Source organism: Sapajus apella, unplaced genomic scaffold (genome assembly GCF_009761245.1).
Source record: "Sapajus apella isolate SASKATOON/1434 unplaced genomic scaffold, GSC_monkey_1.0 scaffold9, whole genome shotgun sequence".
NCBI lineage: Eukaryota > Metazoa > Chordata > Mammalia > Primates > Cebidae > Sapajus > Sapajus apella.
Window position 1 is genome coordinate 18,258,249 of NW_022436949.1, and position 17,195 is coordinate 18,275,443.

Below are 17,195 nucleotides of genomic sequence, written 5' to 3' on the forward strand. Positions count from 1 at the left end.
AAATGGTGTTGGGAAAGCTGGCTAGCCATGTGCAGAAAGCAGAAACTGGACCCCTTCCTGACACCTTACACTAAAATTAACTCCAGATGGATTAAAGACTTAAACGTAAGACCTAACACCATAAAAACCCTAGAAGAAAATCTAGGCAAAACCATTCAGGACGTAGGTGTAGGCAAAGACTTCATGACCAAAACACCAAAAGCATTGGCAACAAAAGCCAAAATAGACAAATGGGACCTAATCAAACTCCACAGCTTCTGCACAGCAAAAGAAACAGTCATTAGAGTGAATCGGCAACCAACAGAATGGGAAAAAATTTTTGCAGTTTACCCATCTGACAAAGGGCTGATATCCAGAATTTACAAAGAACTAAAACAGATTTACAAGAAAAAAACTAACAAGCCCATTCAAAAGTGAGCAAAGGATATGAACAGACACTTTACAAAAGAAGACATACATCAGGCCAACAAACATATGAAAAAATGCTCATCATCACTGGTCATCAGAGAAATGCAAATCAAAACAACATTGAGATACCATCTCACGCCAGTTAGAATGGCGATCATTAAAAAATCTGGAGACAACAGATGCTGGAGAGGATGTGGAGAAATAGGAACACTTTTACACTGTTGGTGGGAGTGTAAATTAGTTCAACCATTGTGGAAGACAGTGTGGCGATTCCTCAAGGACCTAGAAATAGAAATTCCATTTGACCCAGCAATCCCATTACTGGGTATATATCCAAAGGATTACAAATCGTTGTACTATAAGGACACATGCACACAAATGTTCATTGCAGCAGTGCTTACAATAGCAAAGACCTGGAACCAACCCAAATGCCCATTGACGATAGACTGGATAGGGAAAATGTGACACATATACACCATGGAATATTATGCAGCCATCAAACACGATGAGTTTGGGTCCTTTGTAGGGACATGGATGAACCTGGAAACCATCATTCTCAGCAAACTGACAGAAGAGCAGAAGATCAAACACTGCATGTTCTCACTCATAGGCGGGTGTTGAACAATGAGAACACATGGACACAGGGAGGGGGGCACTACACACTTGGGTCAGTTGGGGGGAAATAGGGGAGGGACGGTGGGGGGTGGGGAGCTGGGGAGAGATAGCAAGGGGAGAAATGCCAGATGTAGGTGATGGGGAGGAAGGCAGCAAATCACACTGCCACATGTGTACCTATGCAACAATTTTGCATGTTCTTCACATGTACCCCAAAACCTAAAATGCAATAAAATAAATAAATGGGAAAAAAAAAGAAAGATGATGAAAACAATAGAATGACTTGTGCTAGTTAGTATCATTTCATATGCATGGAAGATATACCTAAAGAGTGAATGTGTTAAAAGTTACATTTTATGGGGGGCAAGGAGATAGGATCTTGCTCTGTCACCCATGCTGGAGTGCAATATCATGATTATAGCTCACTGCAGCCTCAACTTCCTAGGCTCAAGCAATTCTCCCACCTCAGCCTCCTAAGGGGCTGGGACTACAGGCATACACCACCACACCTGCCTAATTTTTTTTATTTTTTGTAGAGACAATGTCCCACTACGTTGCCCAAGCTGATCTCAAACTCCTGGGCTTACTCCATCTTCCTGCACAGCATGAGCCACTGCAGGTAACCAAATTAATATCGTTAACTGATTAGCTGGCTACAGTTTGAGTTTATCTACACATCCTCATCCTAAGTATATTAAAAATAATACAAAATAACCCTTAATTTCCCCAAATGTCTTTCACTATTATCATCTCTATTCCTCAGTGATACTCTTTAAAATTATTATAAGAATAGCTTTGATTTGATTTATTTAACTTTTCTTCTTACATATACACTCATCAAATTATCTTTTCAAAATATTTTTAATATTTCTGTGTTTCTCTTCAACTGTCATCCTACACCAGGGTGTATAAATATACTATTAGTATATTTAATCTTAACAGGCACATTGCTTTTGACTGATCATTTTACTACCACATCTCACTCCACTCATTAATAAAATATACACTTTAATCATCTGCTCTCTATTCATTATAAACTGAATTCTCAACTTTTCAGCATGATTTTGAAAGAAATCCAGAATCTGATACCACCTCCATCTCTACTAATCTTATCAACTCTATTGCAATAATGAAATGCATTAGGTACAATGAAACTTGAAAACAGTCTGCCATGAAAATACTACAAACTGGAAAGGACGTGCATTAAAACCAACTCAAAACAATATGAAGAATATATAAAACATAACTAATGAAAAAAATAAAGAATGAGATTAATAGATGAAGGGTGAATGCAACTAGGGTGAGAATTAAGAGTACAAATAATATATCTAAATACAAGGTTATCAGGGCTTGAATTGTAAGAATTGATGAAAGTATAAAGAAGAAACACAATCCTGAACATGGAGTTTAAAATTCTGGAAGAAAGAGTTGGCTTATATTTTGGCTAAGCTTTTCAATATGGGTCCTAGAGCTGGTTTTTCCAAATATTCACAATAATATTGAGTAAGTCCTCCTCTTCTCTGCCTCAAATTTACTAAGTAAACAAGATGTCACTCTTGCAATTGTATCCTTCTTTTACAGAATCTTCTGCTCTTAACTGCATAATTCTAATTGCATATAGCCAGGCCATATTATATCTCATCTAATCGAAGAAAGAAAATATCCCTTGATACCATCACTCTTCTAATTATTGTCCCAGTTTTTCATTTCCTTTTTCAAAAGTTAACTACATTCTGTTACCTTATCTTTTCCCCATAATTTAATCCTGAGCCTATTCTAGTCAACTTTTTATTCTCAATTCTCTAGTATAACTACTTTCATCAAAGTTAACAGTGATGTCCATTATGCTAAATCCAATAGTCAATTATCAGACAGCCCTCTACTTGACTTATTAGTGGCCCTTGACACGTTGAACATTCCTTCATTCTTGACACCCTTTCTTTAACTTGGCTTCTAGGACACTATTTTTTCTTATTCTCCCAAAACCTCAATGGCAGCTTCTTCTTAGTCTCTTTAATGCTTTTCATTCTTATCTAGTCCTTTTAAGCTTAAGACATAACAGGTGCCTTCTGACCTTTTCTCTTTGCTATACTCATTCTCTAATGATCTCATTCAGACCCAAGCCTTTAAATACCATCTATATGCTGATGGCTCCAAAATTTATTTCTTTACCTCAGACCTTTTGCCTGAACTGCCCTCACCTCTGGACTCCATTTCTACAGGGATATCTAAGAGATATCCTAAAAACCACATATTGAAAAAAATGAACATTTCATTATCCAATCCCACAGCTCCTCCTATCACTTTGTTAATCTCAGTTCCATTCCATTCCCCCTACTTCCCAGGGTCAAATAATAATATGAATCTGTAGTGTGTCATTCTAGTTCATAGAGATACACAGGCATAGATTTATCCAAATTTGTGTGCAACTATGAGAATCACTGAACATATTTTAGGTTAAATGTACATAAGCAATATTATACCATTAAAATATTTTTTCAACTTTCATTATTCAAACTTGTGCTTTAAGGCTTGATTCATTTATATCTATTTATTCATTTAAAGTGCTGGATGATATTCCATTACACAACAATGTTTTATCTCACTTATGCCTTCCTTGATTGCAGCATTCAGTTTGTTTCAAAATGTTTGCTATTATTAAATGTTGCAGTAAAATGCTTTTATTTCTGTGCTAGATCTTTGGATGCATTATACTATGTAACTCTCACTAAAAATCTTGCATAGAATTATTATCCCCTTTTCAACATAAAACAAACTGGACCTTAAAGAGATTTAGTAATTTTCCTAATATCACAGTTTGGAGCAGAGCCAGAATTTGAAATCATATTTATACCAATTCATTACTATGTTTTTGTTTTTGTTTTCTATGGTACTACATTATGTGCTTGTAAAATCTCACATAATTCTTGTAGGAGCAGTGCTGACAATAACAGGGACCATTAAGGAAGGTCCATTACAAGTCCCAATCCATATTTTACAGACTAGACACATGACACACATATGACTATGGAAGAAAGATGAGCATGGTGGTGGCAGTCAGTTTAGAAAACTACTATTTATATCCTTGTTATTGACGGCTTAGGCACTACTGTTCCAGAGAGATTGAGAAAAAAATTGTGGGAATTGGTGGTGAAACTGTGAAATGAAGAAGAAATATAAGTGAAATAGAAAAACTTTATGTGCTTGAGAACAAGAAAAAATGTAGTGATATTAACCAAACGAGGAAATTAGAAAGAAGACCCTCTAGAATGGAGCCAAGATACAGGGTGGAAGAAAATGTTAGTGCTTGATAATGGTCCCCTGGAAATAAAGATTTGTTTTATTTACTAAAGACCCTGAGCTCAAAATTCTTACTTGATTTCTAACTAAGAGAAAGATAGAGATATAAACAAAACAAAACATACAGTAAAAAGAGAAAGAAAAACTCAATTCAAGAGCATTGAATGGCTATCACAGCTTTCTACATCTATTTTTTTTAAAAGAAAACAAAATTTAAAAAATGAAAAAAGGAAAAGAACAAACCTTACTGGCCTCTTAGAGATCTATCTAAAATTATAATGATTACTTTTCTTTTCCTTGCCTTCATACATATGCCACTTAGCCTCTAACTAGATATTCAACTGCCAGAAATTATTGAAACCAATTTGTTTCAGCAGAAATATAAGGCATATCAAGCTAGGAGATTTAACAAACAAAAACTCAGCATCAATTTGTCTTTACTGATCTACTCTGGCCTTGGGTCCTTCTTCTAGTAATTATATCCCTGCCTTGCTTCACTACAGGATGTATTCCTAAAACTGTAACTGAGGTCCATTCTATGCCAGAAAGTCTGCCTTGGTTCTATGCTCAAAACTCATTTCCATAGGCCTATACTTCTTATGTCACCAATCTCAGCATTTCTCTTTAAGAATCCAACCCAGAACCCAATTCACCATGGTCAAGCATCCCCTAATGCATTCAAATACTTTTTTTTTTTTCCTGCAAATTTACTTTTGCCTTTTTTCCTAAAACTTTTACTTTTACTTTATTTGTTACCTATTTTTTGCTAGAACTTGTTTTCCTGGCACCCACTGGTGGTGGCATTCTGCATGTTGCCTAGCCTTCTCTGCATTATGTTCCTCTGCCCTACATATTCTTTTAATTTAAAATACTATAAATTTCCCTTTGTTTTACTGAATGGATTAACAAGCACCATTATACGAATGGAGAAAAATTAAGGGAAGAGAGGGAGAAGCTCTGATGTCCCTCTATAGAGATAACAGGACAACAAAAATAAAAGCAAAATAGTAAAACAGAGGAGAAAATAAAATGTCAACTCTGAAGACTGAGTAAAGACCAAATTCTGAGTGAAGAATTTGGCATGAACATAAACATTTGGTCCAACAGACCAATAAACTCCAAAAATTTTGATAATATTGGCCTCTAACAAACTTTTCTTGGATCTCAATGTATTCAATATAGTGTTGTCAGATCCTGAACATATCAAACTGTTATATGAATAAATATTAATGTTTTCATGTGTAAATTGGCTATAAAGAATTGCACAGATAACTTAAAATACAATTTCAAATACATTCACAGTTGCCAAACTGTGTGTTTCTAAATTGATTATTATAGGCCTTTTGTTGTTTCACTTATAAAACCCAATTTAAGAAATCCATAAAGGAATCAATATGCCTTTCTCAGAAAATCTAGAAGGATAATCTTTTTTTTAAAATATTATACATTGGCCGGGAGCGGTGGCTCAAGCCTGTAATCTCAGCACTGTGGGAGGCCGAGGCGGGTGGATCACGAGGTCAAGAGATCGAGACCATCCTGGTCAACATGGTGAAACCCTGTCTCTACTAAAAATACAAAACATTAGCTGGGCATGGTGGCGCGTGCCTGTAATCCCAGCGACTCAGGAGGCTGGGGCAGGAGAATTGCCTGAACCCGGGAGGCGGAGGTTGCAGTGAGCCGAGATCGCGCCATTGCACTCCAGCCTGGGTAACAAGAGCAAAACTCCGTCTCAAAAAAAAAAAAAATTATACATTTTTTTAAAAGATTATACATTTTAGGAAACATAATTGACATAGATGCTTTAGAGACTAAAGTAAGATAGTGATTGGTGAAAATAACTAGGCTTAAATTCCACAAAATGGAAGTAATAGACACAGCATAGAAATATGCACAGAACTTAGAAACATATACAGTAATTGGAACCATCTGCTACTAAATACAGGTACTACAAGACCTGTTTCAAAGACTAAATTAGACTCATTTGTTATTAGCAGTATGTATTTGCATTCAATTAATGTGCTAAAATCCTTTAAAAGTATGCTCTCTTAAGTGGGTTAAACATGCTCATTGTAATCTTGTTTATACTAATAATTGGCTTAGCAAATCTTTTCTTTATATCTAGAACAAAGGTAAACTTTATCAAGCCCAAGCTGAATTATCATAAATTCCATATTAGCAGAAACCAAATTAATGAGGTTTGATTGTACCAAGAAAATTGCTTTTGCCATTTGCTTAATTTCATCTGCTGTATATAATAACAAAAAATTCAAGTGATGGAAAGGGCAGATAATACTGTATTTGCAAAAATATTAGTAGAAGCAAGGCAAACATTCAGAAACTCTAATTTAGTATTATATTTATTTGTTTAGATTCAGTGTGTAATATGATGTTAAGTATATTACTGTACCGTGCTATTATGGAACAGATGTTAAATGCAATGTAAAAATGTCAAGGGTAAATGACTGATGATCCTCTTTGCCATTTCAAAGTAAACCATGATTATTTATATGCTCTGGACATTGCTTGAAAGCATCATATTAAATCTAAACAATTGATCCATTTTCAAGGGTTCTGTATAATGTATTATTTATGCGTTTTTTATTCTTTTGTGAACATGTTCCAGTATAAGAAAGTATTTAGAGTCTCAAGTGCTCCACCCAGTCCATATGGTAGATTTGTTCTCTGTGTAATACTTACCTTTTCCCTCTAGGCCCATATGGCAGGTCCATAGGCTGCCCAGGCCCCTCTGTCCTCCACAGGGGCCATATGGCAAGTTCAGTGAACACTCATTTACCTTGTATTAATATTTTATCTGCCTCAGACAGAAAAAGAGATCAGATTAAATAAAGGCAGCTCCTGAAAATGGTTTAGCTATATAATCAATACTGGGTGTCAATGTGGTATGAGATATGAGTTCTGTTATTTCATTTATATTAAAAATAAAAAGTCCATTTGAATAATCTATCAAAAAATTTCATAAGCTCCTTTGATCACTTGATATACATTGACAGAATACTGTTTAATTATGCTAATCATGTAGGCAATATTAACACATGATAGCTTAAGCTTAGAACTGGCTTAAACATATAGGCTTTGATATATCCAAGGAGATAAGGCTAAATCTAAATTATAATCTATATTACCAAGTAATTGCTCTAAAATTAATTCATTGCTATAACATTTGCAACTATAGGCTAAACTTTTGCTGTCAATGTAAAGTAATTAAGAAACCTTCAGAACTTGATTTACAGTCAGTAAAGATTTATATAAAAAATAAGGAATGAATTAAAAGACTGTATCTCTGCATCTTCTAGTGCTACTACAAGTTCATGTGAAGTTATCAAATGAATAAACTTTATAGGGTAATTTATCTTCAAGTTCATTTAGTTGATAAAAAACTACTATTACTATAACTTTGTTAATATTTGAGTTACAGAAATTGTGTTCTTTCTCTTTACTACTTGGTGTGTGTGTGTGTGTGTACATATATATATATATATTATACATATGGATTTATACATTTCATAATTAAATTGCTATTCCAAGGACTTAAATACTCTTCCATAATATGCCACAAAAACATGCATATCCTTTATGATAGACAGAGTTATATGTGTACTTTTCTTTCATCTCCTTCAATGAAATGACATTTGTCTCTAAAAAAAAGTCTTGCCTATTAACCTCAGCTTAGTTATTCAAAATGAACAAAAAAGACAATGCAACCCACTACACTTATGGTAATTTATTTTTGTTAGATCTTAGAATTCATGTCAGCTTATATTTAAAATCTGATGTCACGAATGTTTAGCAGAGGGAAGTTCATGCATTTGATGCTTAGTCCTTTCCTTAATAAATCTACAATGTTTTCTTCTTGGACATGTCTTTTCATCAGTCAACCTCTTCTCACACAACAATTACAAATGGTTGGGTTTTTTTCATTTGATTTTGCACAATGCACATACACTAGTATCATACTTTGCCTACCTTTCCTTTGAGTCACCATATCTTTAATCATACATGTTATGATATTTGTTCAGAATACATTTGCCAAGCCAATGTAGATTCTGAGATCACAACTCATAGGTGATAAGGAATAGATTCTGAAGTCAATTGAAATTTTAAAAAGATAATATTGAAATAAAGATGTTAATGTGTTTAGGTCTGTCCCCTGTAAGTGCAAGTAAAGTCATAATTAAAATATAAAGGCAACATGAGGATCTCTGACAGCTTATTTTAGGCTTGTATAGAAACATATTTTAATGAAAATATAAAAGTTTAATTTTATGCACTGAATATTTTCATGGAGTCAGCATTTTGCTATTTTGTGATAACATGTTAAAATTAATGGGATGTCTTAACTATGTTTTTTCTGCATATATACATATAAAAAAGGGAAAGCTCTGAACCTGACTTCATAAATAATATTTGCTATGATTTTGTTAAAGTTTAGATGTGTGGATTTGTATTTGAAATCCTCGAAGGTTACAGGGTGCAACCCTCCAACAATATCTCTGAGTCTTCAGGGACAAAATCCCATTATGAGGAGTTCAGTAAAGGGGGTAAACACCACTGTAAAGAAATACAAATTGCACATATTTCCCATTTAGCTAGTGTCACCAAAGTTCACCATTTAGAATTCTAACCAGTTAGGACTTATTCTTAGAGGTCAAGTACGTTGTGAACCTTGTCATCTCACTGATGACATCATATCCCATCCATCAATTCTTTCAGGAGCACACTTGCCATCTGCTCTGCACACGTTGTAATAACTTATTAGACAAATTCACAGGGTAACAATCTGCACAATGACACTGTTATCTTAATGCTGGCACACATTTAGATAACAACCACTATTTCTCTGTCAGAGCACAATGATTCTGCCCTCCAACTTTACAAAAGAAGCTAGGAGACTATTTAAACTTCTTCAGGCTTATGGAAACAATAAGCATATTGGTAGAAGCATTTTTATCCATTATAGGATGAGGAATGAAACACTCATCACAAGGAGATAGGCAGTTCCATTCCATTCCAGTGGACCAAGAGAGCTCAGATTTTGCTGGCTGTGAATTTCTTTGCTTTTTTCCATGAGGGAATTAGATGCACAGAAGTAGATGCAAATACCTTGTAGAAACTTAAAAACAATAATATTTATAATCACCAAGCAATAAAACCCAATACTTTCCCCTTCCACTTGCTCAAATAGTACAACTAAAATAATTCCCCCATCTAGTCTGGATGATGATAGTATCTTCTCCTTTTATTTTTTTTCTAAAGGCATTTAATTAGCAGAAAGTGGGTTTCAAACATCTAGCTGACACTGCATACCTGCAACTTTAATAGGTCCTTTGGAAAAATCAAGGACAGTGTCCAAGATCACGTACCTGTATTTTAGCAGCATGTTTAACATAGCAGCTGTCAAAGGCCTTATGACTTAATGAAGTCCAGCCTAACAGTCTCTCTCCCCTAGCTTAAAACACATATATTTTTAGAAAAAGAAGATAGTATTTATTTTTCATTACACGAAATTCATCCTCTGTTTCTTCTTTTGGCTTGTCATTTATTCCAGCTTACACTGTGATCAACATTGTACTAAAATAAAGTCAAGTACAACAGCCGCTCCCTGCCCATCAAAACGCACAGACGTCTGCCAAGCACTTGTAACAGCTGGTGTTACATTAATTAGTTTAAACTATTTATTTCATCCATCTCCAGAGCAGATTGAGCAAAAACATTAGAGATTATTCTAGCATCTGTAAGTGCCCTGCAAACATTAACCAAGGAAAGTTAAAATATTCATCAGTCTTACATACATATATATGCACACATATATTTTGATGTTTATATATGATTTAAGAGACTGAAGAGCCATTATAAATAAATGAGTATACTCTCATATACCTTAGTGAGGGGATGTTTTATTAACTGTCTTTATAAACATAAGTGTTCAACTTATATTCATCTCTTGTGTCTACAAAGTTTTTCTTCTTAAAAATTATCACTTGAAAGTGATAATAATTTCTGGCAGCATGGGCCATTAAACAATATATGACAGAGACTGGGTGACTCAATGGATTAGTCACAGATTTTATGGTCAGTGTTGGAATCCTGCCCTAACTACAGTGATCAAAACACTGTTATCAAATGGTTGTAAAAATCTCAATTAAAATTACTTATATGGTTTCCACTAGGTTCTAGCAAACTACATCCCATAACATGAATCTACACATTATTGACAAAATTAACTAAACTGCCACTTTTGGCTAAAAGAAAGAAATTAACTATATAACTGAATCTTCAAATAATGGTTGTCAACAGGGGCTTTATTATGAATATGTGTCCATTAAACACCTGTCAGTATATGTGGTTGTTGTGTGTGGGATTTTTTGGTAAAACTTCCAGATTTTTCTAAACCACATTATCTTTCACTACATTTTGGTTGTTAGAAACCAAACACACATGGATTAAATTAAAATTAACTAAGGTCTACATGATAAATACCAAATAAGTGTTAAGGAAATAAGTAATCCGATGTTCACTGGGAAAAAAAGTCATAAGAAGTAGAAGCATTGGGGGAAACATACTGTATATCTTGGCCAAAGTCCCCTTGCCGGAGCCCAGCCAGAAGTCCTGAAGCACTGCTCCTTATTCCTGGAGTTAAAAGCATTTGCTATTCTAACCTTACTCAGGTCAAAAATCAATCTCTCAGGTAAATTAACTTTACTACTTGGCACTTTCTTTTCCTATACCAAATACAAAAACAAATTAGTCCAACCAGAATTGAGTGTAATATAATTCATTCTATTTTGACTGATCTCAGATGGAAATAACCTCAATTTTAAATAGTGAGCCTGACTGAAGAAGCTATTATAAAAATGCATCCTCACTGTAACACCCACTCCCCTACTCTGTCATATCTAAGGGGATTTAGCTTAATGGACAATTTAATCATTAATATATAAGACTGGTATGAACTGAAATATGTTCCTTCAAATTCATGTGGTGAAGCTCTAATGCTCAACGTGAATATTTTTGGAGACAGAGCCTTGAAAGATGTAACCAAGGTTAAATAAGGTCATAAGGGGGGGACCTTTAATCCATTAGGACTGGTATCCCTATAAGAAGAGGAAGAGGCACCATGGAGGAACACGCACAAAGGAAAGGCCATGCAAGGACACAGTCATCTGGAAAGCCAAATAGAGAGGCCTCAGCACAAACCAAAACTACCAAAACACTGATTTTGCACTTCTAGCCTTCAGAACTGTTAAAAAAAAAAAAAATCTGTTATTTAACCCATCCAGGCCGTTCTATTTTGTTAGAATGGCTCCAACAAACTAATACAGTAAATCTCTATGTCTCACAATTCTACAGTGCTACCTAACTTATGATCACTTACAATATCATTTCATTTGTCTTTTAAAGCAATCCCATTAGGTATGAGATTTCCTTTGCTTTCAAAATGAGGGGTCTCGGCCTTCTGACTCAGGTTCCAAGTTATTAACACTCTGTCTTAGTCCATGTGTGTTCAAGCTTTTTGTAAAAATAATCACTTCTCAGTTTTTTGAACCTTTTAGATAACTGAGAGGTGAGAGGCTTACCTGGGTGAATAAAATAAAATATTTTGGAAAAAAGGTTTAGAGGAGACAGAAATCATATTTTAGAATAGGGTAGGCAAGCTATGGACCATAGGTCAGATCCAACCAGCTGCCTGATTCTGTACAGCAAAGAATGACTTCTGCATTTTGAAATGTTTGAAGAAATAAAATAAAAAGATGAAGAATATTCGGTGACACCTGAAAACTTTATGAAACTCAAATTTCAAGACCCATAAAGTTTTACTGGAGCCAAGCCACAATTGTTCATTTATATATCATATATATCTGGTTTCTCACTAAAACAGCAGACTTGAGTAGTTGTAACAAAAATTATTGTCCAATAATCCTACAGTATTTACTATCTCTCCCTCTATAGAAAAAAATTTGCAGAGCTCTGTTCTATACAGTAAGATTAGTAGCATCCTTTATCATAATCATTTTAAATAGTCTAGTTCTGGTTTCTCCAGAGAGGCTATTTAACCCATAACAAATTTATAGTGTATCACTAATGAGCTGATAGCATTATTTCAATTAGCTCTAACCTTTATTTATAATGTTATTCTATGAGGGGAAAGGGTATTTAAACTTTTAAACAACTCACATGTGAGTTTTTGGCACCTAATCTATTTGGTAAATTTGTGGCTATAGGCTGCAGAGATGATTGATGGTAATGAAACATGGTAGGAACAATAGTTAGCCATGTCTACATTATTAAATTGTTCTTAGAAATTCTTCATTAGGCAAGTTTCCTACTATTTTTCCAAAGTTATTCCAATTTTCACATTTATAAAACAAGGATTAATGTAGCTAATAACTGTCACAATGTAATAGCATGCTCACTATGTAATTGGGTTGAAGGTGGAATCTAAGTTTCCCTGAATCCAGAGCTCATGCTTTCAACCATTATGCTTTCCTATCTACAGAAATTTTACTAGGATAAATAGTAATTGTTAAGATTTTAATGTTTTTATTAACAAACTGATCTAAAATAACAAAAGTACAAAATGAATTATAAAGTTTTCTTTAAGGAAACATCAATCACATTGAAAATTAATAAAATAAATAATTCTGAGCACCAAATAACACTTCACCACTAATGTTTCGGATCATTTATTGTTTAGCTGTTGTGTCCAAAGCAAAGTAGCATATATACAAAAGTAGCATATATACATATATGTATACCACTTATATATATATGTGTATATATATATATATACACACATATTTATATAGTTTGTGTGTGTGTATATATATATACATACACACATATACACACACACACACACACACAAACTATATAAATAATATGTGTGTGTATATATATGTATATGTGCATATATATATACACACACATATATATATGCTATATAAATATCTGGGTCCCAACTAACATAGCATATATATTGGGCAGGCTTTGAACAGATGTGGTGTTCCAGCCTTTGAACAGGGATCAAGACACTACTAAACGAGTACATTTATATGGTCACCACATTTCCATTACTTATCTAAAATTTCCATATATAAAGAATTTTAGCATCAAACAGAAATAAAGCAAATCCAAAGCCACTGGAATATGAGGCAGCTTAGAGAGAAGAGGCACTGGATGAGGTCAGATTTGGGTTTCTTCCATGTTATGTCATTTTTAAACTCTGAGTCTTGGACAGTTGTATCCCACTCTCTACTCAGTTTCCTCATCATTAAAATAGACATAAAATGGTACCATCTTCAGAAGATTATAGTAAGAATTAGGTGAGATAATATCATACTCTTGCCACAGCATCAAACCTCATGGAAATGAGGAACAATCCAATCCATATGATTTTTTTGTAAAATGCTACTGCAATTATTTTGGACTACCCAGATAAAATACAGAGTAAGTTGAAACTTGTTCCCAAAACTCTAAGCAAGAATTTAGGGAAGGTGAAACAATGAAGACTTTTGAGAAAAAAATTAAAGGAGACAATCATACGTAAGTTAAGATGGACAAGTTGATAAGGCTCCAGGAATCTAGAATGTAAACCCAAAAATAAAATGCTAGGGGAAAATTGTTGATTACAACCAAAATAACTAATTTAAGTACAGACAGTATAGATTGGTCTATACACACACACACAAACTATGTCACGCAATTACAGAGAATTACATATAAAATCATGGAATTGTTCATCCAACGGAGATAGTTAGACTTAAAAAGAAATTGAGTTAACAATAGGACACCATGTGTCTGATCTCAGGAAGTATATGAAAGTACAAAGATCCTTACATTGGAGAAAGAGGGAAGGGAAATTTAAAATCAAGATTAACATAGTGATAATTCCAATAATATCATAGTATTATGGTAGTTAGGTGAGAAGGTAAGTTAGTAAGCAGATATGTAGGCTAAAAAAAATAGTATGTAAGCATATATACGTATCTACTGTATTTCCTACTTATAAGCCATGTATGTGTTTAAGCTACATCACTTCTAAGCTCTAAGCTCTACAGGTCCAGGAAACATGTCTGTATTCATCATTATGTTAAGTGAATTGCATTGTGGCTAAGAGCATGGGCTCTGGAGCCAAACTGTTGGAACTCAATTCCCAGACCTGCCTGCTATCTATTAGCCATATGACCTTGGACTCTGTCTTGTTATCTTCATTTGCAAAATGGAGATAAGAGTAATGCAGCTGTCTAGGAAGTTGCTGTGAAGGCTAAGTTATTACACTTCTAGTATTTAGAATAATATTTGGCATATAGTGTGTGCATGTAATAGCATTCTATTAATACCATACCTTTTGAAGGCAAACGGAGGATAGGAACCATATTTTTCTTTCTGTCCCTTTTATAATAGGTTATAATTTTTTTCATATAAAAATATGTGCATATGAATATGGATATGGATGTAGGTAAAGATCTATAAATATATGTAGGTTTAACATAGCTCTAAATCTCATTACCATTCAATACTGCTTGAATGGGAATCCAAAATTTTAAACCTATTTTAAAATGCATTTTTTTTTTTTTTTTGAGACAGAGTCTCACTCTTGTTACCCAGGCTGGAGTGCAATGGCGCGATCTTGGCTCACCGCAACCTCCGTCTCCTGGGTTCAGGCAATTCTCCTGCCTCAGCCTCCTGAGTATCTGGGATTACAGGCACGTGCCACCATGCCCAGCTAATTTTTTGTATTTTTAGTAGAGACGGTTTAAAACCACCTCCTGGAGGAAAGAAAAAAGGAACTTCATAATGATTCTTCAATCTTTTAAATGCAAGGCAACTGTTGTTCCTATATGCTTTCCTCTAAGCAGATGCCCAATATTTTTTGACATTATGAAGCCATAATCTATCATTCTCATCCTTCATGGTTGATTCCTCATGTCTTTTCTTCACCCAGAAAGTAAAGCAATCACCTGATGCCAGAGCATCACATAAAAATGCTAAATCACCTATGCGGTCAGCCTCTACACGATACTTAAGCCTCATGGTTCCCTCTCAAATGGTTTAAAGATGAAGAGCCTCACCTTTGTAACTGTACCTTTATCTACTTAACCACCATATTGTATATACTCATAATAATGAAAACTATTTAACTTTAACAGTATATGCTAAAATTTTGATTTCAATAGAGTTTGAATTTCATTTCTCTTCACTTCAAAAGTCATTGTTGTGGAAGTATTTATAGCACAATGGACTTTGTCATGTGACATTTCCAGGAAACTGCAAACTACTACAGTGTAACAACCAAATCCAAATTGTTCTACTGTGTTTGTGGAAGAATCTGGATTGTTCTGAATAACTAATGAAACATAAAGCATATTAATCAAAAATTGTTTTCAGTAAGTGGATACAGTATTCATAAGCAGAGAATTTTCAAGCTTTGCTAATATAAACTATTATTTGTTTAACAGGCAAGACATTCCCTGCAATGTGGGGTGAGCAGGAATGGGAACAGCTCAGAAGACACTGGGGAGCTTTTTCAAACTGTTCCCTCTACATTGAGAGTCAGACCTCAGAAGTACGGGGGGGAAGAGGGATGGGACTTGTGAATTATAATTCAAAAAAATGCCTGAAGTTCTGCTGTGGCCCTTCCTACCACCACCCTGCACCTTCCTACCTTGAGAATTGCATTCTGTCTATTTTGATGAGAACACTGCTTTAGCCCCAAATCATCCATCATGTTGCTATTAAAAACCAAGTTCCAAGCCAAGCACGGTGGGGGGAACCTGTAGTCCCTGCTACTCTGGAGACTGAGGAGGGATGATCGCTTCCGGTGCATACATACTGATTTCTTATAACTCGCCAAACAAAATCTTCAATTTATTAAATAGATTTCACTATAATCTCTATTTCATGGCAAAATACCACTAATATTAGTAATAATTATATTTTTATTATTCTTTTACTCTCCTATAATGCAACATTCAGAAATGATAGTTTAACCCATTTCAACATTCTTACAGAGGAAAAGTTCATTCCAAGGGTTGAGCGTTGCTGGGACTTCCTTCTTCTAAAACTGTATACTATTTCGCTTTTGATAAAATTGTTTTCTCACATGAAATTCTTCTTTCTTTTAGCAAAAAGTGAATTGTTAAACTTTGCTACAAAACCTTTTGTTCTTACTGAAGTTAGTTTGCTTGTCTCTCCTACAGTAAGGACACCAAATCCTAAAAGCTGGCAAGAATGCATATGTTTATTTCACCATTGCTCTGCAATTACTGAATGCCACTTAATTATAGCAACAGATGCTCGAGTGTAGGAACCAGAAAAATCAAACGCCTCATTTCCAGGTTATTTTTTTCCATTGCTTCTGCCAACAGCAGATGTGTGAGCCCCTTGTGCTCTGGCGTAAATACTTATCAAATCCTAACAGGTCACCTATGTCACAAACAACATTTCAGATGCAACTGTTTCACCTGATAATAGGCTCTGAAAATAAAACTGTGAGCTGTAAATACAATGTATTCAGAATGAAATGCCATAATGTGAAATTGCTTTTTCTCCAGCTACAACTGAAGTCCTTGACAGTTTTTGGCAGTGACAAATCACCCTCCCATTAATTGTCTTCTCTCTCATTGTGAGGTGAGCTGCTAAAAGGGGCAGTCAACAAAAATGACTTAAAGGACAAATTTTGGCAAAAAGACAATGAAGAAATCTGTCATTGCTCAGCCTCCAGTAAACTGTCGCGAAACAATCAAAATATATGTAGCCGAAGTGTTTATGTCTTTGTTAGGAAGATTATAGGATGATAAGTTTACTGTAAAAAGAGACGAAGGATCTAGAGAAATTTAAATTGTGGGTCCTTG

At 34.5% G+C, this 17,195-nt stretch overlaps 1 protein-coding gene across 5 annotated transcripts in view; it reads right to left on the reverse strand.

The window, feature by feature from the left end:
• The window catches only part of DACH1 (dachshund family transcription factor 1), a 433,595-nt gene that overhangs the window by 70,274 nt on the left and 346,126 nt on the right, over positions 1 to 17,195 (reverse strand). The window lies entirely within an intron of this gene.